This window comes from Rhinopithecus bieti, unplaced genomic scaffold, assembly GCF_001698545.2.
Source record: "Rhinopithecus bieti isolate Rb0 unplaced genomic scaffold, ASM169854v2 scaffold_9015, whole genome shotgun sequence".
Lineage (NCBI taxonomy): Eukaryota > Metazoa > Chordata > Mammalia > Primates > Cercopithecidae > Rhinopithecus > Rhinopithecus bieti.
The window spans coordinates 72,136-94,224 of record NW_016806320.1 but is presented as its reverse complement, the minus strand read 5'-3'; the positions used below and the strand labels follow the sequence as shown (position 1 = coordinate 94,224).

Genomic DNA, 22,089 nt, shown 5'->3' with positions numbered 1-22,089 from the left:
GCTTTTATTCCAATGTATTTACACTATATTAAATGATTTTAGTAGTTTCAAGTGAGACCCTGTGTGTTTGAAAATATTTACCAACTTCTTAGAATATAAAGTTCAACACAGGAAAATTAATAACATGATCAAAAAAGAGCTATGTTGTTAATTGAGTGACTTTAGATGTGCCAATGCTATTCATTTCTTACTTACTTAATCCTAACAACGATTCTATAAGATACATAGTGTTATCTCTAACCTACATACAACAAGGAAATGGCTTTAGAGATGAGTGGCCTGCTCCAAATCACAAGGAGTTGTACAAGGATTTGAACCAGTACTACTTTTCCCTACATCGCAAGGCAATAATCTCTGCCCAGTGCTATGCCTGAGAATAATATAACAAATATGTAAGAAAAAACATTACATTCTAATGCTGCTTAATATTGATTTAAAGGAAAGGCTAAAAATATACTCAATTATTTTATGTTACTCTAACATGTGAGATTGTTTGTTCCATATTTATTGACAGAGAAATATAGAAAAACAGAGAAAGGGTTGACAGTAAATGTTAATCCTGGCTTTATACTCATCTCGAGCCAATACTTTGTCTAGCTTTAAGGTCTTTTGAAAGTTTTAACAATGATCAAATGACACTCCACAACCAAATTGGCAGGAGCTTTCCTGGATCATCTTGTTAGTGTGCTCTTGAAGGGCATCCTGACCTATGTTGCTTCAAGTGTCCAGAAAGCATCAATTTTCTACCTTGATTTTCTCTATCGGCAATTTTCTCTCCTAGGGACGTTTGGGTGATGAGACAAACTTAATGTGATTGGCCATGTTAACGAAGTGAAAACATTCCAGTCACTCAGTATGTACCTCATTAGTATCACTCTCTCATAATTCACAAAACGATATCTTGAAATATACAAAAGAACCTTATCATAAGGTAGAAAACATTTGCTTGTTTGTTCTCACCTACTCATGGTCTGTAGCATATTATTTGATGATAAAAGTCTAAAAAGACTTTTTTCTTTGTCTTTATTCCTAGGTCCCTCTGCAATTTTTTTATTATCCTTCCATACTTGGAAGTCTTTATTTCATCAACCAACATAGTATAAGTATTTAATATTTAAATCTCTTAGTTATAAATTGCTATGCACAACAAAATAAAGAGGCATAAAATCTTGAAAAGATTTCAAAGGCATAGTCTTCCATTTTATTTTAAAATATAGTTACTTCTTTGTCAATAAAACAGGAAGCTATATTTATAATTTGGGGTAACTAGTAGGAAATATTGTCATTTGATAACAGCAGAGAGTATTTATTTCATTACAAATTTTCTAGCTTTGGCAAGAACCCTGGTCTTAAAATAGTACTAAGCTTTGAAAAACGGCCAAGAATGTATTTAAAAACATAGAGAGTATATATCTAAAAACAGATAATAAAGCCTAATGTAGACTAATGCTTGACTATATAGTCAAACTAGTATACTGTGTATCTGGAATAAAACACCATTATTCATAAAATGGCTGTATAAGTAGGCTCCAAGTAGAGTCAGATGGATGGCACTACATAAATTCATAAAACCCAGTGGATTACTATTGACAATTAACATCAAGCTTTATTTTACCTACAAAAGAAAAGCATTTTTAAAAATGACATGCTGTTGGTTGCCACCAATGTCACCTATTTTTCTTGAGAAATTCAATTGCACATCAGCTTTGATACTCATCAAACATCTCTACTTAGTTTCACCTATTTAGATATATGCTAAAGGATTCTGGAAATTTTAAAAAATTGAAAAAGAAGAAAGTGTTGCAGAGGAGAGGGGAGAGGTCTTTATAAGAGTAATAAACTATAAAATATTCTTTTTTAGACTTCTCATCTTTCATGAAATATTCAGAAAAAACTTGATTAAATCAGTTTATGATTAATAGTTAAATATTTAGGGACAATGTACTAAGTTGTGAAAATAGTACAAGTATTTAAGTGTTGACTGGTGGTGAGGAAATGTCAACTGCCAATAAATATAAAAGGTGAAAGAACAAGACTTTTAACAGAGCACACTTAGCTATGGGTCTCCTCCCCACACACAAAATCCCCCTAGACATTAATGATTTTATCTACCCTGACTGGCAGATGGGCTACAGTTCCTAAGACTTTGGCTCTTCACTCTAAAAGGGTTAGCTTTCCACCAGAAAGGATCCTCAGGACCCACAATTCATACTCCCGGCTGAGAATCCACCCTGGGGGACAAGATAAATAGACATTGAGGCAGCTGGGCCATCCTGGCCCTCATTCCCCCAGCAGTATCCACACTGAGCACTGCTGCCCTTGTAGAAGGTAGTCATTGGCTCATCTGCAGGGTGAGTCTTGTGCTGCATAAAGTGAACAGGAGGGTGTTTGCACTGGGGACATGGCTGGGCAGGAGAGTTGACATTCTCCTAGGCAGCTGCTCTCCCAGGCAGCTGCTGCCCCAAGCACATTATCCACTTCTTTCAGTTTTGGATACTTCCAATTTGTGACCTTGTAGGTGATACTGTACTGGGAGGGCATGTGTTGCAGGTGGAGCAGTGACAACGCTGTCCTTCCTCCAGGATCAGCTCATTCCCCAGCCTGGGCAAAACAGAATTACTGTCTCAGACTCCGACCCACAGGCTCCAGCTCCCAGTCAGAAAATATTCTTTAAATAATTTTATAATTTCCTGATTGTATTCTAAAACTTTTATAGGAAATGTTTTGTTCTCTAGTAGAAAGTCAGTCATTAGATTGAATGCTGAAACAAAAATTGGAATATCTATTTGTGTTATCAGGATGGCTGTCTATAAAATTGTAAGTTAGGTTAATTCCTCTTTCATTGTATTATATACAAAATTGTGGTGTTTATATTTGCAAAAATTGTTTCAATATTCTAGTTTATAAGATTATGATACCTATGAATTTTAAAAATATTTAGAAGTAGATAAAGTTTATATTTTATTTGACTATATAATTATTTTAGAAGAAATATTTTAGAGGTCATAAATTTAATTTTGGGAACATATTTTTGACAGGTTTTCTCAATAAATAATACTTGAAAAAAGTTAGTTGCTTGCTAGCATTAGCACATGGGTTGAAAGATGTGTAAATAGTTATTAAAGTATAGTAGCAAATAACTGTCCATCAAGTTGATTGTCATTGGGACTGTTGTTAGGTCCAGTTAGGCTCTTTTAACAGCTTCATCAATGATCAGGCAGAAGAAAGAGACAACATGTTAATTAAATCTCTGGAGCCATTACGTCCAAGTATCAATCTATAAAAAGTGTCAGTCCAGAGTGCTTAGTTCAAATATGCTCAGAAATAAACTTTAAAACAAAAGACTTCTACAGAATTTGTATTTCAACAAAAATGTAATGGAACAATGTTTTAAATCTTATATTGCAGAGATATTTTCTAAATTTTCAAAGAAATTGGACAAAGGTGACTTTTTGTTTAAATGTAGTCAGTATCCTTAATGTGTTTTTATTTGCCCATAGAGATGAAAGTCAAAATTTTATAAAGTGTACAGAGAAATCGCAGACAAATAATTACATACAGACTTAGACCATGAAACTCATTTGTTGTTGACCATCAGCTTTTCTGTATAACTAAGCACTATGAACTCTCACAGCACTGCCAGCTTTGCTTCGCTCTTTGAACAATCCTGACTGTAGCTCATGGGCCTGGAAGAAAGTCCATCCAATAATCTAGAGCAAGATGGACAGCCCAGAACCTCTCTGCTAATCTGGGCTAATGTTACAGCTCAGTTATATAATTGAGTTCCTGCCATCTTCCTGAGTCTAACTTGAAGCCCTTTTCCACCTTTCTCCCCTGTGCTTGCTTTAGTCCCATCTTTGTAATGTGACAGCTCTCCAGTTGCTGTGGCTTGAGTTTTTCCTTCTTCTTACTAATCATACATCCCCTTCTTAGTCTAGGAACAGGAAATTTTTGTTTCTGCATCTCAGTCTCTGCTTCATGCTGACAGACACCTGTGACACTATTTACGTGGCTGCCTATCTGCTTCCCCGAATATAAATATCTCTAGCTGCTCCAACATTCAATTTTCCTGTTTCTATCTTCATGCTTGTTGAAACATTCTATTATTCAATCTTTCCAATAGCAACAATTTACAACCACAAATGATGAGTAACATATACATAAGTGTAACTAATAAAACAAAATTACAAAGAAATAAAATGTTTCCTTAATTTTAATACAAAGATAGCAATGTGAATTTATTTCACTATTATCATTAGAAGTACGTATGAATTTTAAATGGAATATTCCACATTAAAACAATTCTAAGTGAATGTAGTGTGTTTATTTGCTATTAGGCCTGTCTCATTTACTAATTTCATTAAGGGAATACATGTATTATTTTAATCTGAATAAATTTTCTAATATTCAAAATTTTTCTGATGGGGCGATTTTCTATTACATCCAGGCTGTTTTTCTTAGTAGTAATTTGAATTTTGCACTCAGTGATATGCTTTGTACCAGTGCTATTTTAAAAGTGATAATCTAATAGTACTAATTCTTTTGTTGGAAAATAAGGCAAAAGGAGTATCCTATTGCTCACCAGTACATGCTCCACATAATATGCCTGGGCACCTACCAATTTATTATCATACTTCAGTCATGCTTATCTACCCAAAGGGACCTTTTCTGGGCATGAAGCATATAAGAACTCTTCAGTTCTCTATTAAGCTCTCTTCTTGGCACCCTTTGCCTATTGTCCAAATGCTTTATAAGGCCAGTCATCTTTCCTTCCCAAATATCCTTCTTGAATTTGTTCTCATATCTTACTATCTATGGGAACCCTGCTTTTTGACTTTCAAAATTCTGAATTTTGTATGCATTGGTATTAGTGTAAATATTTAACAACCAGCTCTTCTAGAGGAGCAAAAGCCCCAGTTCACACCATTTAGTAGTTTTAATGACAGAAACGTCCACCACCATGGACAATTTCAAGCTACCAAAGTGACTTTCCTAATTAGGAGTCAGGACATGTATGTTATTTATTAATGCCTAAAAAACTAGTCAGCTAGTTTAGCAGCTTAACAGCTTAAAAGAACACATATTTATTATATCACAGTTTCAGTTGGTCAGAAATTCAGGGTCTCTCAAAAGACTGCAGTCAAGGTGCCAGCCAGGGCTTTGGTCTCAAACAAAGGTTTAAATGAGCTAGTACACAGTTTCAAGTTCACTCACACAGTTGTTGGAAGAATTCAGTCTTCTTAATGTTATTTCTATGTTCTTATTGCCCACTTGATGAAATCATCTTCCCTGGAACTCTTACCTACCTGAGTTAAAAACTGATCAGGCAGGGGACTTGTTCTGGCAGATCCTGTACTAGTCTCAGCAAGATGACAATGAGTCCAAACACTAAGGTAGAATCCCATCCTTTTCTCCACCACATACATACACAAAAAAAATCTTTTCATCTCAAGGCGACTGTTTAAACCTGAAGCTATCTGGATTAGTCCATTTTCACACTGCTGATAAAGACATACCCAAAGTTTAAGGGGCTTACAGTTCCACGTGGCTGGAGAGACCTTACAATCATGGTGGAAGGCAAAGAGGAGCAAGTCATGTCTTACATGGATGGCAGTAGGCAAAGAGAGCTTGTGCAGGGAAACTCCCCCTTACAAGACCTTCAGATCTCATGAGACTTACTCACTATCATGATAACAGCATGGGAAAGACCCGTCCCCATGATTTAATTACCTCCCACTGGCTCCCTCCTATAACACATGGGAATTCAAGATGAGATTTGGGTGGGGACACAGCCAAACCATATCATTCCACCCCTGATCCCTTCCAAATCTCATGTCCTCACATTTCAAAACCAACCATGCCTTCCCAACAGTCCCTCAAAGTCTTGACTCATTTCATCATTAAATCAAAAGTCCATAGTCCAAAGTCTCATCCAAGACAAGGCAATTCCCTTCTGCCTATAAGCCTGTAAAATCAAAAGCAAGTTAGTTACTTCCTAGATACAATGGGGGTATGGGCATTAGGTAAATACCATTCCAAATGGGAGAAGTTGGCCAAAACAAAGGGACTGCAGTCCCCATGCAAGTCTGAAATCCAGTGGGATATTCAAATCTTAAAGCTCCAAAATGATTTCCTTTGACTCCATGTCTCACATGCAGGTCACACTGATGCAAGAGTTGGGTTCCCATGGTCTTGTGCAGCTCCACCTGTGTGGATTTGGAGGGTACAGCCTTTATCCTGGCTGCTTTCACAGGCTGATGTTGAAAGTCCACAGGTTTTCCAGGTACACGGTGCAAACTGTCAGTAGATCTACAATTCTATGGTCTGGAGGATGGTGACTCTCTTCTCACAGCTCCACTAGGCAGTAACTCAGTAGGGACTCTGTGTGAGGGCTCCAACCTTACATTTCCCTTCCACACTGTCCTAGCACAGGTTCTACATGAGGACCCACACATGAAGCGAACTTCTGACTGGGCATCCAGGCATTCCATACATCCTCTGAAATGTAGGCAAAGGTTTCCAAAAAACAATTCTTGACTTTTGTGCACTGGCAGGCTCAACACCATGTGGAAGCTGCCAAGACTTGAGGCTTGCATCCTCTGAAGTCATGGCCCAAGCTCTACATTGGTCCCTTTCAGCCATGTGGAGTGGCTGGGATGCAGGGCACCAAGTACCTAAGCTGCACACACTACCTTTTCCTCCTAGGCCTCTGGCCCTGTGATGGGAGGGGCTGCCATGAAGTCCTCTGACATTCCTGGAGACATTTTCCCCATTGTCCTGGGGATTAACATTCAGCTCCTTGTTACCTATGCAAATTTCTTCAGCCAGCTTGAATATCTCCTCAGAAAAAAATGGAATTTTCTTTTCTACCACATTGTTAGACTGCAAGTTTTCCAAACTTTTATTTTGTTTCCCTTTTGAAACTGAACATCTTTAACAGCACCCAAGTCACCTCTTGAATGCTTTGCTGCTTAGAAATTTCTTCTGCCAGATACCCTAAATCATCTCTCTCAAGTTCAAAATTCCCCAAATCTCTAGAACAGGGGCAAAATGCTGCCAGTCTCTTTGCTAAAACATAAGAAGAGTCAGCTTTGCTCCAGTTTCCAACAAGTTCCTCATCTCCATCTGAGACCACCTCAGCCTGAATTTCACTGTTCATATCATTATCAGAATTTTAGTAAAAGTGATTCAACAAGTCTCTAGGGAGTTCCAAACTTTCCCACATTTTCCTAACTTCTTATGAGCCTTCCAAACTGTTCCCACACCTGCCTGTTACCCAGTTCCAAAGTTACCTCCACATTTTCAAGTATCTTTTCAGCAGCACCCTGCTCCTGGTACCAATTTACTGTATTAGTCCTTTTCACATTGCTGATAAAGACATACGCAAGACTGGGCAATTTACAAAAGAAAGAGGTTTAATGAACTTATAGTTCCCTGTGGCTGGGGAGGCCTCATAATCGTGGTGGAAGGCAAGGAGGAGCAAGTTACATCTTACAAGAATGGCAGTAGGCAAAGAGAGCTTGTTCAGGGAAACTACCTCTTATAAAACCATCAGATCTCATGAGACTTATTCACTATCCTGAGAACAGCATAGGAATGACCTGCCCCCATGATTCAGTTACCTCCCACTGGCCCCCTCCCACAACATGTGGGAATTCAAAATGAGATTTGGATGAGGACATGGCCAAACCATATTATTATTGTTGGTTCTCCACATTAAATTATTTTAAGTAATAGCATTACTTAAAGCAATTTAAGTAATAGCATTACCCAATTTGATTCAACATTGTTAATGTTAATTTAGCTTTTACTTCAAGAGGCATTTATTGCATCATTTTCTTTCTCTTTTTCTCTTTTTTATATTTTTTAGAGATAGGGTCTCACTCTGTCACCCGGGCTGGAGTACAGTGATGAGATTATTGCTCACTGTAGCCTGGAACTCCTGAGCTCAAGCCAGCCTCCCACCTCAGACTCCCAGGTATCTAAAACTATTATATGCATCAGTATCCCTGGCTAATTTTTTAATTTTATTTTTTTATTTTATTTTATTTTTATTTTTTGTAGAGATGGAGTGTCAGTATGTTGCCCAGGCTGGTTTCGAACTCCTGGGCTCAAGCTATCCTTCCACCTCAGCCTCCCAAAGTGCTGGGATTACAAGTGTGAACCAGCACACTTGGCCTTTGTTAAGTTTTTAATTTCTATATTTATTAATATTATTCTGAATATACACACAAGGTTGCTTAAGCAGAAGAGATTATTAATTACTTATCGAAAATAATACATGTGTAGTTCTTTTGTGCTCCAATTCTTACCTCTGGAGACATGTGTTGAAAGCTACATGTTGTCTTGCACATAGGAGATCAATATTGTAGGTAAGAAACCAAAAATACACAAATCTGGACATTTATATAAGAGAGACACAGCTGCCTCCTCCTTTCCTGAGAATGTTTCCTTAGAAATATAGCAGAAAAGACTCTGGGTTCTAATCTTTTGGGCAGTAAATAAATTTTCCAAAGGAAAGGTAAGACCAGCATATTTACAATCCAAGAGTATCTCCACAGTCTCAAGTCTCATCTCCTCTTAAAATATAAACTCATGGCTCTGGGCAGGCAAATCTCTCTGGATGTTACCTCATTATCTACTCAGTCATAAGATAAGTTAGGCTTGTCTTATCATCTAGGTCCCAAGTTTCAGAAAAATTTGCTCAGAACTCCCTGCCTGTGCAGAAACATAAAAATATTTTCCCTACAGTCACCCACACTTCTGTTTCTCTGGAACTTTCAATGCAGCATTAGCAAACTCCTCTGAATCCTCAGTCTCCTCTGAGTAACCCCTACACCCCCTTGCCTTAACCCTAACCTGGATATTCTTTGAGGTCACTCTTTCTCCTTTAGTCCATACAAGTAAAGGATGTTCTTTTTCTCAATCTCAGCAAGGTCCCATCCATTCAGGAGATGAGGGTAAGTGTCCTTCTTGCTCTCTTGTTGCTTCCAGGTCATTTATCCCGCTTCTTTTTTGCTATATTCTGCACTGTTGAAGTGCAAGTCATTTTAGCCATCTTATAACTTTCCCACCTCAATCCTGCCATCTTCTGACTTCCCAACTATTTCTCTTCACAACAAAAGCCTTACCCTCTGGCCCACTTTCTTTCCATAGCCACTTCTGTTGTCATTCTCAATAACAGTATCATATTCTGGACTTCCAGTCCATTGATCTATTCACTAGAAACGATGTTTTCATCCCTAATCTAATTCAGTTATCCACTCTCATAGTGACATCATGAGTTTGTCATCGACAAAACTATGTCACTTCAAAAATAATTCCAAACATTCCATTCTCTGTTGACCTGTCCCTGCCTTTCCAGCTCACGTTTCATTACACCAAGTCCAATGTTCTTCCAGTTCTTTATGACCTCCAATGCACGAACCTCACCAAATTCTCATCATCTATCATCTGCCTGTCTTCATTTATCTCTTTACTTAATGCATACTTAATAATTTACTCAATTACCATCTTACCACATTCATTTGATGTTTCATCTCAAATTTAATAAGACTACAATTTCACTCATGATAGTTCCTATACCTAGGCATCCTTAGAATCCTTACCTCAATAAATGACACCATTGTACTTTGATTAATAAATCTCAAACCTTTCTCTATTTCCTGTATCAAGGTCATTCATTCACTAATTCAAAAAAATTTTCCAGTCCACTTTTAAGCACCAGAGAAACCATAGTTCAGAATTGGAATCTAATATAAATCTCAAACCAACTCACTGCCAATGTTTGCTCTGTGGCCCAAACCTCTATTATTATTTAATCTATAATTCTGAAATAACTCCCTAACTAACCTCTGTCCTTCCACTCCTGGCCCATCCAAATCATTCTTCATGTGGCAGCTAACATGTCTTTTTACAGAACTACTGAAGACTTCTGTAGCTGTTCCTTGCACTTATAACTTCACAGAAACTTGTTACCGTGAACTGAACCAGTATAATTTGGCCCTTGGTCACCTTTTCTCCTCAGTACATGACACTTGCTCTCTGGGTCTCTATCTAGCTTCAGCTCTCTGTGCAACAGGGTACCACAGTTTTTCAGGTCTCAGAACTCAACAACCTCTTTACTTATGCAGGTCTTTGGGCTTGCTGTTCTCTCTGAATATATTTTTCCTTCTGGTCTTTGCATGAATGACCTCTTCTTGTCCTTCAATTCTAAGAGTAGATATTTCCTCTTCCAAAGGTCTTTCATAAAGAATTCTTCAGCTTTCCCTTATTACCCTCAATCACAGGACTTTCCTTATTCTATTCATTGCATTTACTGCAAAATATCATTTTATTTCACACACATATATATATCATTTATTTATATAAATTTATTCATTTGTTATTTACCTCCTCATGACAGTGCAAGTCTGATACAGACAGATATAAAAATATGCCATGGTTACACCTGCAGTTAATATGCCAGTAACCGCATATTAATTGGAATATATGGAATATAGTGACCCTAAATTCCACCAATATCTATGGCATGAACAAAGGATCTCCCTCCTTTCAAAAACCTATAATCTCCATTCAACCAATAGGAGGACAATACCTTTTTAAATGGTTTCCAGAGCTCAATAGTTTTCTGAAGTCAGCACATCTCAAAGGTGAGCACTTTTCCACATATCCTAAAAAATTATTCTTAACCAGACAGGGCAGCAAGAGGTGATGCCCTCCTGGCCAGATATATAATTGAAGTCTTCTAGGTACATGGAAGCAGAGGCAATTTGAATAAATCCCTAAAGTCATTCTGAAACATCACCTCCTACCTCCATCCCCATACCATCCCACTGGTGAAGAATCAAGAAATTCTAGGTAAAAATCTGACTTTGAAACTTCCTTATTGAAAGTCCACAAATGGTTCCTTAAGATGGCACATGTGATTTTCGATGATCAAGTCTGTGTTCATGTCACCAGCTTCAACTCACCACTCCCTAATTCATGCTGTACTCTGCATCGATGAAAGACTGTTCTCTTTCCTGCACACTGTGTATACACACACACACACACACACACACACACACACTATATAAATATATATATAGTATTTATATTTAGGTACATTAAATTTCTAAAGATACACAAACACACACCTTCAATAATTTAATGGTTTTGAGTGGTTGAACTTCACAATCATTTGTCATACAAGTGATTCAGTCTCCCAAACATTCACATGAAGAATATTCAATTAAGCCAACCCAAAGCAATGAATTTCCCAGTTACTGAAATACAAAGACTTGTATAAACCACTGGTTCTCACCTTGTTGAGGGAGTCTGCATCTGAAATACCTGGACAGCTTTCTTTAAAATATAACTGCACATATCCTTGTTCCCACCTTGCTCCACCTCACAGCCACAGTATATTATTCCTTAGTTATATGGGTTGGGGAAGAATAGGTATTTTGAAAAACCCTCTTGGCCATTCTGCATTGCTCTGAGTGTTCTGCCCTAGTTAAAAATGGCCAATATAGACTCAATATTAATGGATGCTGATACATTAGAAAAGATAGAAAAGCAAAACAAAATTATTTTGCAACAGGAGTTGAATGTAATCAGTGATTACATGTATCTGGATAGCTAAGTTTTTCTTCCAGATTTGTTTACCATAAATAGCTGCACCTCTGCTTTGTATCTCCTGCCAAGATTAACTTATTAATTACACAAATTTATAAAAGCATCCACAATGTGATAGCTCTGTGCTATGTGCTGGTGATAACAAGCAATGAGCAAAAAGTACATAGTCCCTATACCTAACAAGCTTCCAGTCTAGGAGGGGAGTCATATATTAATCAAATAACCACATTGATGATATATAATTATCAATCAAGATAGGTATAATGAGGGAAATAATGGCAGTTCTATGAGAGGATATTTCACAAATATCAGATTTATACTAGGAACCAGGGGAAGCTTCCTGAAAATAATTGGGCTGTGACATTAAGGATGAATGAGTTAACACACAAAGAAGGAAGAGAAAGGGTGTGCTCATGACAGAGAAAAACAGTGTAGGTAAAATCCCTGTGGTGAAAATGAGAAGTAAGGTCCCAGGTATCCAAGGTTAATAGAATGAACGGCAGAGGCCCAGGCGGAAACCAGAGGCATCATGGGTAGCAAGGGGCTAGACTATCAGGGCCTTGCTGGTCATTTTAAAGATTTTTTTTTTTTTCTAAGATCAATGATATCTCATTGAGAAGACAAAATATAGAAAATATGTTTTGAAGCAATTCTGTATTCCTGGCAAAAGATAAGATTAATTTGGATTATGATAGTGGTAATGGAGATAAAGGGAAGTGGATCAATTCGTGAAAGAAACACAGGTTGGGCTTGATATGGCAGTTGAGGTAACACAGGAGTCAGGGATTGCTTCCAGTTCTTCTGTTTCACAAGTAAAGTGTCATTTTTTAAACTTGGGGACAGTTTGGTGATAAAGAGTTTAATTTTGTACCTGATAAATTTGAACTATTTTGAGATAGTCAAGGAACAAAATGTTAAATTGGCAGTTAGACATTTAGGTCTGGAGCTCAGAGAACAGAATTGAGCTGGAGATATTTTCAGAGATGATCATTTTACATGCAATAATTGAAATCATAGCATGGATGACGTTGCATAGGTAAAGAATACAGAATAAGAATAGAAGAAATCTGGCCAGGCGTGGTGGCTCACTCCTGTAATCCCAGCACTTTGAGAGGCAGAGGTGGGTGCATCACGAGGTCAAGAGATCGAGACCATCCTGGCTAACATGGTGAAACCCCGTCTCTACTAAAAATACAAAAAAAAAAAAAAAAATTACCTGGGCATGGTGGTGTGCACCTGTAATCCAATCTGCTCAGGAGGCTGAGGTGGGAGAATTGCTTGAACCAGGAGGAGGAGGCTGCAGTGAGCTGAGATCACACTACTGCACTCCAGCCTGGATGACAGAGTGAAGCAAAACTCCGTCTCAAAAAAAAAAAAAAAAAAGAAAAAGAAAAAGAAAAGAAACCTTAAGAAATTCCAACATTGAATAGCATTGAATAGGTATGTTAAGGAAGATGACTCTGACAAGAGAGACCAGAAAAGAAGCCATGGAGGCAGGAAGAAATCCAGGAGAATAATGTGCTGGAAAAGCCAAGGGAGGAGAGAGGTTTAAGGATATGATCAGCACTGTTAAATGATGCTGGATGGTCAAACCAGAAGATAATTGAAAAGTGTCCACTGAACATAGCAACATGGAAATCTTTAGTGACATAGTGAGAGCTCCTTTGTGGAATAATAGAGTAAAAGTTCAATTGAAATAACTTAGGAGTGAAAAATGAAGAAATGCAAACCGCAAGCATAGATAATTCTTTCAGAAAGTTTGATGGCAAAGAAAAAATGGACAATAGCTTTAGGACTTATACAATGAATATGGTGTTTTATTTTCTTTGTTTTAATAAGAGGCATTCATACACACACACACACACACACACACACACATATGTATACCATACGACACAAAGAGATGAGGAGCAGAGAAAAAGGAGGAGAAAGTAAGTGTATTATTGGTAATGAAAGATTCCTGAGAAGATAGGGCAGCAGGAGACCAAAGCACAACTGGAAGCTCTCGCCTCAGACAGACATACAGGGAACTTCTCTACTGTAAAAGCAGTGAGGGATGAGAAATGGGAAACAAATGCAGGTAGACTGGGACATTTGATTAGCATGGCATTTAAAGGTGAATTCTACACATTTTGTAAAGTGGGAAAAGATACCTGCCAAGAAATAGAAAGATACTGGGGGAGGTTTGATGATGGTGGAGAGGACTTGAAACAGTTCAGGCTGCGATTAGAAGAACCTAGAGGAACTTCCAAGCTTCATGAAGTCCTGGGCAGGATTAGGAACCAAACTGAGGCTGTTGATTCTGAGGGAAACACCTTTTATTTCTTCAATTTCTGCTCTTCCCAAACATTACAACACTGTTTGCCAGCTCAAATTTGGGATCTTAATTTGTACCCCTCTTAAACCATACTATATTGTTCTGGGTGTGCGTGTGTGTGTGTGTATCTGTGTCTGTATCTGTGTATTTGTGTTTATCTTCCAGTAGGATCATAGCACCTTAAGAAACTTAGCACTTTGGGAGTCCGAGACGCGCGGATCACGAGGTCAGGAGCTCGAGACTATCCTGGCTAACACAGTGAAACCCGTCTCTACTAAAAAAAAATATAAAAAACTAGTCGGGTGAGGTGGCGGGCACCTGTAGTCCCAGCTACTCGGGAGGCTGAGGCAGGAGAATGGCCTAAACCTGGGAGGAGGAGCTTGGAGTGAGCTGAGATCCGGCCACTGCACTCCAGCCTGGGCGACAGAGCAAGACTCCGTCTCAAAAAACACAAAAAAGAAACTCAGCATTAATTTGTCATCCCAATGTATGCTTGGTTTAACACACTATGTACAAATTCAACACTTAATAAATATTTGCTTCGAATAAATATATAGGTGTTCGTTTGAATATAATACAGGAAACATAAAAGGTTTCTAGGGTTTTAAATCTCAAACATCAATTCCTAGATTCAGTCCCAGACATACAAAATCTTGAATTTTATATATAATTCCAGAATGCCAAATATCTGAACTCACATACACTATGACTCTTGTCTGACTGTAGATATATTTGAACTAGTTATTCTATAGAGTTGTGTGCCTGAACATTTTTTGCAAATCTTTCTGCAAATTGTCTCTAAGGCAATAACATCACTGAATCAGATGTATACTTAATAAACAACTGCAAGAAAGAGCATTTTACGTGGAAACGTAAATGTCTTTCTAAATATGCAGGTAGAATAAAAGGTTCAGCTGTAAGATATTTTGATTTAAGTTTTATCATTGAAATTAAGGAATCTGATAATTAACCTTCAAGAGCTGCTATGCTGGTGAATGGAAAATTATTTTTGATTACAAAACAAGCAGTTAATGTGCTTTGATTTTAAAAGATTTGCTTCAGAGACAGTGAGGTTAGCTGCTAATTTGAATTTCAAAATGAGGCCCTGATTTCCTGTTGTGGAGAGTCTTGCTGACACGTCCCTGGGTTCCGCAGCTATGCCTCGCTGCTTGAGTTTTGCTTCATTGTGTCCTTCTGCCCACATACTTGAGGGCTCTGTCCTCCATTTGCCATCGAGCAGCTGCCTAGGAATCCATCTGTCATCCATCTTTCACACGTGCACCACCCAAAGGAGTCACTCCTGCAACACATCAAAAGTACTTCTGTGCTGAGGAACTGTCTGCATTCAAAATCCAGCAGAAAATAAATTCAAGGGCAGACACTAAAAACACATGACTGGTTTGAAATACCAAAATAATTGCAAATGGGAATAATTTAGCAAAAGCATGATAAACAGAATGGCAAAATGACTAGTTATGTACACCTAATATATTAATATTCAAGGAAAAGGGGTGAAAAAAGTAATACAACACCAAAAGGTTTTAAACCTATGAATAAAAAGTAGAAGGTAAATTAATATATAGGGTGAGCACTTTGATGATTGAATACAGAAATACTTCTACTGCTAAGGGATAGGAGATACTCAAAACATAAAAATATAAAATAGTAAACTAATTTAAAAAAATTCCCAAAAATAATTATTCATGATAATGCCAATACACAAAAAAGGATTTTAACATTTATGTTTTAGTATAAAATTTGCACTGATCTATAACCTGAAAGAAATTTAGTGACAAGTAATCAAGGCACTATCTTCATATTGTCTTGTAAGTCTCAATAGCCATCAGCATCACTAACACTTCAAAAAATGTCCTGTGTTTTAAAGGGTGTGGGGAGCTCATCTCATATACTGTTTATCCCCTTGATACTAACAAAGAAAACTGGCAGAAGTGAATTTGTGCAAGGAAGGGCAGAGAATAAAATTTAAAAAACCAAGGCTATTAGTCAAAAAGAATGAAAAAAAAAAAAAACAACACTAAGTTCTTCAAGGAAAAGTGATTAAAAGCATGACACTCAAAGGTCCAAAGGGAATAAATGATTCAAACAAGGCTGGAGTGTTAAAATATACATCTAGGAGGATTTGACACCTAAGTTTCTAAAGGACCTGAATGATTTTCAACAGACCTCAGGCTAAAAATTTGTAATGAGAACTTCTCAGAAGCAAATACCAAGGGGAAAAGTCAGTTGTTAATAAAAGGAATTTGTATTTGATTTTCATTAGTTCACATTTGTTTAATTTTCCTAAAAGAATATGACTTTAAAAAGAATAAAAGAAAATAATAGTTTGTGTTGACTAAATACAATATTTCTGATCATTTTGCCAACATTGGCATATTAAAGTTCTTTATAACTCAGTGACATTCAACAAATATCACAGAAGAAATAACAAACCAAACAATTCAAAAATAAGCAAAACTGTTTACCTGTAGTCCTATATTAGATAGACACTGAGGAGACATGATTTGAAAGCCATAGAGACAGTGTGGATTAGGAATGTCTTTACGAACATAGAGGAGAAAGTCAGCCAACTTACAACGATTCAGAGGACAGGCATAAACATCTTCCCTAACTGTCTACCACCAGCTACAATATCTGAAATCGAACCAGCATGATTTCTTTTTATTAATTTAAAGATATATGGGATTTAGTAATCATCTCTTTTAACTCTAGAAAAGAGCAGTTTTATAGCAAAATAAAAGCAAAACGTCCTGGTAAAGATCTTGACTGATAGGGCTTGTCTATTGGAGCATCTTGTAAGGATGGGGCATCAGAAAGCAGAGTAAGGATGGAGTCGAATGTAAAAGAGTTCAAAAGAAGCATTGAATATTTCCCAGTTTTACAAGGTTTGCAACAGTTTCAGCTTTATAACATCTGTAGACAAAATGGAAAAAGGAGCCATTGAAGGAAGAAGGTAACTCTGTGCCTATTGAGAGGAGAATGCTAATCTCATTTCATTATTTTTCAAACTATTGTATTTCATCAAAGACACCTTTAGCATTACAGCACAGTTATGCACCACATAACAATGTCTCAGTCAACAACAGATCTCTTGTATACCAGCGGCCCATAAGGTTACAACAGAGCTGAAAAATTCTTATAGCCTAGTGAGTTGTAGCCACAGTAATGTCATAGCACAACACATTACTCACATTTTTGTGGCAATGTTGGTGTAAACAAACCTACTGTGCTGCCAGTCATATAAAAGTATTGCACATACAATTATGTACTTGATAACAAACGACTGTGTTACAAGTTTGTATCTTTACTAAACTATATTTTATCATAATGTTAGAGTATACTCCTTCTACTTATTAAAAAAAATAGCTAACTGTAAAACATCCTCAGGAAGGTCCTTCAGGAGGTATTCCAGAAGAAGGCATTGTTATCATAGGAGATGACAGCTCCATGTGTGTTACTGCCCTTTAAGACTTTCTAGTGGGACAAGATGTGGAGGTGAAAGACAGTAGTATTCATGATGCTGACCCTGTGTAGGCCCAGGCTAACGTATGAGTTTGTGTCTTAGTTTTTAACAAAAAAGTTTAAATAGTAAAATAAAATAAAAGACTTAAAATAAAAGCTTATAGAACAACAGTATGAAGAAAATATTTTGTACAGTTATACAATGTGTTTGTATTTTAAGCTAAGTGTTACTACTGAAGAGTCCAGAAGTTTTAAAGAATTAAAAAGTTTATAAAGTAAAAAATTTACAGTAAGCTAGGGGTAACTTATTATTGAAGAAAGAAGAAGTATTTTTATAAATTCAGTTTAGTCTAAGTATACAGTGTTTATAAAGTCTACAGTAGTGTATAGTAACATCCTAGGCCTTCACGTTCATGCACCACTCACTCACTAACTTATCCAGAGCAACTTTCAGTACTGCAGGTTCCGTTCATGCTAAGTACACTATATAGGTGTACCATTTTGATCTTTCATACCATATTTTTACTGTACCTTTTCTATGTTTAAATATGTTTAAATGCACACATAATTACCATTGTGTTACAATTGTCTACAATATTTAGTACAACAACATGCTGTACAAGTTTGTAGCCTAGGAGCAACAGACTATACCATATAGCCTAGGTGTGTAGTAGACTATACTGTCTAGTTCTGTTAAGTACGTTTGGTAACACAATGACAAAATTGCCTAATGACCATTTTTCAGAATGTATTCTTGTCTTTAAGTGATGGATGACTGTATTTACAATCTGGTAGGAGTCTTTTGAGCTCTTATAAAATCCCCAACATTTTACTGATGGGAAACACAGATAAAGTATTCCTTACTAAATTCACAAACCAATTAGGTTAGTTACACAGCTAAGACAAACAGCTGATTTTCTCAATTCTAGTGGATTCACAACACATCTCATGTTTTTTTTCCTGAATTTTTCTCCCTCAGATAAACCTACTGACGTAGGTGATATCACCGATGTCATTAGAGCATATCACTGTGTTGTATCTGCCCTACTGAACTGGTATCCAAAAGCACACTATGATTGAGCAAATTAAAGTGGAATATTTCATTGCTTATTTCATGAAAACATTGTCATAAATTTCATTTTATTTCTAAAAATAATGGATGCCATATTGAAACTATTTTCAGTGGAATTTTACTTTCAGACTTAGAAATATTTTACTTGCAAAAGGACTGTGCCTACCATGGAAAGGCATCAGTGGTGAAATATTGTTACTAGTAAGTAAACGGAATCTCTAACTGAACCGTAGATTGTTGCAATGCCTATCATGAGTTGACCATTCAACTTCAATTGTGGTTAAAATATCTCCTTTTTGTTTGCTTTTGTTTTTTTATTCAAGTTGATATCAAAAATAATAAGAGAGATTATGTGATCAAACCAAAATATTCCACACCCAGGCTCTTGTACATACTATCGTTTGGGTGTTGCTAGGACTGTGTTGTCATTAATTTCAAGGTTACACTTGGAGTGCGTAGAATAACCATAGGAAATTTTCTCCGTGTGGGAGCCACTTTACTTATAGATTTGGCAAGGGACTTGATGTCCATAACAGCCATCCAGTGCTAAAAGAGTGATAAGGAATGTATTCATTCTTTAGTACATTGGCCACAGAATGACACCCTAAAAATGCAAAGGGCTTTGCCTATGTCTAACTCTATAAACAATGTCTAACATGATTAGAATTCATTCACTTATAAAACGTTCACATATCCAGTTTTTCAAAAACTTCCACAGGCAAATAATATTATGCCATCCCTGTTTCACCCCACCTTTCCCATTATTTGAGTGACTAACTTTTAAAAATGAAATCATATTAAGAAGTTTTGTTTAAATAACAACAAAGCAACAGATTACACTGATGTCTGACTTATAGGAAAAAGAATGCACACAAACAGTGAAAATCATGGGTGCCTTTGGCCTCCAAATTCATTTATCACGTTATAAGCAATGATGTTCTGTGCTATCCAGAAAAAAATGGAGGCCTTGGATGATCCTCTAAATCTGTGTTCAGTGTTCCAGGAATTTCTAGGACTCTACTACAGAAAGAGCACCCAGTAATTCCCTTCAATTCTCATCTCAAAACTGATCTCTCCTCTTGGCTGTCTCTGTCAGTTCAGGTTGTTGCCTGATGCATGCCTTTCAGGGGCTGTGTGACTCATGGTGAGTTTGCCTTACTTTACTCCCCACTTCAAGGGGTAGATGCCAAAATAAACTCTGTACCATCACAGGGAGAAGCTGTGTCCATTCACTGGAAATGGAAATCTTCATCTAGTTTTTACTTCCTTTAATTCTTATGCTGCTATTACGAGAGTCCTCTGATAACCTCCTTGGTCTGTTCTCCGCCATGTCTCCATACTTCTTGTATCAAACTTTTGTTTCGCTTTCATTTATTTATTCAACAAATATTCAAAATGGTACTATGTGCCAGATACTTCTCTAGATGCTTCAAAAACGTACAACAGAAGAAAGTACTCCTTGTCCAATAAATTCACAAATTTTGGGGCTCTACAATTTCAATAATGACATTCTAACACAGGAGAAAGAAGTATTCCTTGATAGAACTCTCTACACATTTATCTCTAAAGTCATTCATGACTCTTGGAAGACGCAATTATTTGCCACAATATAGATTGATGGTCTGGTATAGTGAAGAGAGTGATGGAAATAAAATTAGGCCACCCCAGTTCAAATCGTATCTGCCATTTTCTGGCTATGTGACTTCATAGGTCTCAGTTAAGTGGTTATTCCCTAAACATGAGTGTCCTTAACTGTGAAACTGTTGTAACAATGACCTACTCACAGGGTCATGTGAAGACCACTTGAAATAATTTATGAAAATTGCATCACAGCTTCTGGTCCTTAATAGCCATTCAATAAATGTTGTTTTAGTCAAATAAATTACAATACAAATGATACATTAGATGTCAACCATGTAATAACTCCTTAACTGTTTTATTTTGAAATAATTTAAGACTTAGAGAAAAGTTGTAAAGCAATACAAGTTCTCTCCTAGCCTTGGCTCTGATTCCTCAGATTATTTATAGTATTCTCATAGAAACAATATTTCAAAAATATAATTTCTAAATTTTGAAAGTAATTTTCAGACATAACGTTCCTTCACTCCTACATACTGTAGTATTTCTCAAGAACAGTAACATTCACTTACACAACCAGAGTAGAATTATCAAAATTAGAAACAAACATTGATACAGTATTATAACAATCTATAGACTTACTCATTTCATCAATTTTTCCACTAATGTCCTTCATAGCAAAAGAAAACAAAACGTCTTCTGGCCCCAAATTTAATTTAGGCCCTCACATTCCATTTGCAAGTTATGTTTCTTTAGTTCCTCCAATCTAGAAAAACTTCCCTACCTTTCTTTGTCTTCTTCAACCTTGACATTTGAAGAATACAGGTCTGATTTTGTAGACTGTTTCTCAATTTTGGTTTGTCCATTTTTTTCTCATGTTTACATCAGTTTATGCCCTATTGGCAAAGCAATACAAGAGTGACACTGCGTCCTTCTCAGTACATCATATTAGGAGGTATATAAAGTCAATTTGTCCCACTAATAACGATATTATCTTTGACCACTAGATTAAGGTGGTGTGTGAATGATCTCCCCTATAGAGTTATTCAATTTCCTTTTGTAACCAATAAACATCTGTGAGGAGATATTTTAAGACTAAGTCAATATTCAATTGCTCACTATATTTTTGTCCACTAGTCTCACCATGCAATGATTTTACCTAAAACAGTTATTACTACGGAAATTGCCAAAGGATGATTTCTAATCACTTCTACATTTATTAGACATAATCATATAATAACATTTACTGTTGACTGTGAACAAACTAATATTTAATTGATTCATCTAACAACAAATGTTAAGAGAAACCACCCATTTAGGCATCAGAGGAAAATATTTCTTATCTGTTCAATATGTCTTTTATCAGGCTATGTTATCATCATAAAAACAGTATCTGCTTAAAACGTAGTTTTAGAACTACATTAAAACCTCAGCACAAAGAACACTAAATCCTCACAAAAATGACTGTCTCTGATTGTAAACAGGAGAATAGAATACACTAAGAACAAAATTAGCCAAATAACATTATCTGACTGACCCTGAGAAGTAACAGAATGGTGTCTAAATATATTTATTTACTAACATACCCTCTGCTTCTATTTTTCTTTTTTTTTTTAAGTCATCTTGTTTCTGAAAGAATCTATAGGCCTATCTTCACTGTGAAGATCAAAAGAAAACTTAAAAAAAATCACTATATATTTGTGAAAGTAGATTTGTTATTGGTTAAGGGTAAAGAATCCAGAGAAAAACTCCTTATCACTAGAAAATATGTGAAGAAATATCTTCAAAGGTGCTTTTCTATATGCTGGGAAGTTCAGATTTTTTTTAAATTTTGAACTTATACTCTTCTTTCTTAAGGTTCGTATATTTTGGCTTTTATGATACCACTTTACTCCTAATTCCCAATACTAATTTTCTGAACAGTACAATGGAGTCCCAAATGAGTAATAAGAAAATTTGAAAATTCTACTATTTTATGATATTGGGTACTTTTTATATACTTCTTTGTTGTAGAGCAACATTT

General features: G+C 36.4%; 1 pseudogene; it reads right to left on the bottom strand.

Moving 5' to 3' along the window:
• Nucleotides 1-2,192: 2,192 nt before the first annotated feature.
• On the bottom strand, nt 2,193-19,818 carry LOC108531820 (DNA-directed RNA polymerase III subunit RPC10 pseudogene; annotated as a pseudogene).
• Between the last annotated feature and the right edge of the window lie 2,271 nt (nt 19,819-22,089).